Below are 1,113 nucleotides of genomic sequence, written 5' to 3'. Positions count from 1 at the left end.
AAATGTAAAATATGCATAAAATTTATCATTTTAACATTTTGGGCTTTTTTTTTTTTTTTTTTTCTTCCCAAGCGACGCGCGAGCGGAAGATGTCTGGGCGCGAGCGGTTGCCATGGTAATTCGTACTCGACTCCGCTTGGTTGTGAGGGTGAGATTGTTCTGCACCTTTGTCCTGTTTCTCCAGGTTAGCTAGACTGTCGTGAAACAGAACTGCACGATGACAGTCAACAACACAATAATATAGAATGTAATTAGTATATCTTTTATATTACAATCGATAATATGAAATATATAGTATAGATAGCATAATAATGATATTGTGCTAAATGTTTTCAGTGTGTAATCTCCATCCTTACAGGAAGCCTGTGTTTACAAAATAAGGAAACTGAGGTCTGCAAATGTTACGTAGTTAATTAGTAAGGAGTAAAAATCCCCGGGGTCGTAGAACTTCAAAGCGTTTGAACTGCCAACCCCGCTGTTGGCCAGATTGTTCTCACTGTAGAATATGATAATTCACCTACCTTGACAGAAATATTACCTTAAGAATATTTACTCCCTTTGTTCCGATTTAAGGCTAAACAGGAAATTTTCTGAGTTGTAATTTGATCTTCTGGTTGGCATTTCCCTTACAGAGGAATTGCTACAAATTATTCTGCCAGAGATACATTAGCCACTGTAAACTTAAAGCAGCATTGTTTTATAAATCGTTGTTGTGAATTGTATGTTGTGTATACAATTGAATTGTATAATATGTAGCATTGTATAATTGTATAATATCTATCATTGTATAATTGTATAATATGTGTTATTGTATAACTGCTGGCTTCAAAGGATTTTCCCGCCTCCACCTCCCATCGTGCTAGGATTACAGGGGTGAGCCACCACACGCCGCCTAACAATAATGTCGACTTCTTAGGGTGATTTTCTGCATCAGTACTGCCCTTTGACATTTGTATGGTTGGCTCAAGAGTGAAAATGGAGCCCCTCATACCATATGTCTAAATAGTTAATTATAAATGCCCCTGACAGGCTGGTCTGAGTGCAGTGGTGTTTACAACTAATTGATCACAACCAGTTACAGATTCCTTTGTTCCTCCTCCACTCCCGCTGCTT

Source organism: Propithecus coquereli, unplaced genomic scaffold (assembly GCF_000956105.1).
Source record: "Propithecus coquereli isolate 6110/MARCELLA unplaced genomic scaffold, Pcoq_1.0 Scaffold26, whole genome shotgun sequence".
NCBI lineage: Eukaryota > Metazoa > Chordata > Mammalia > Primates > Indriidae > Propithecus > Propithecus coquereli.
The sequence above is the reverse complement of the archived record's forward strand: the minus strand, read 5'-3'. Positions refer to the sequence as shown.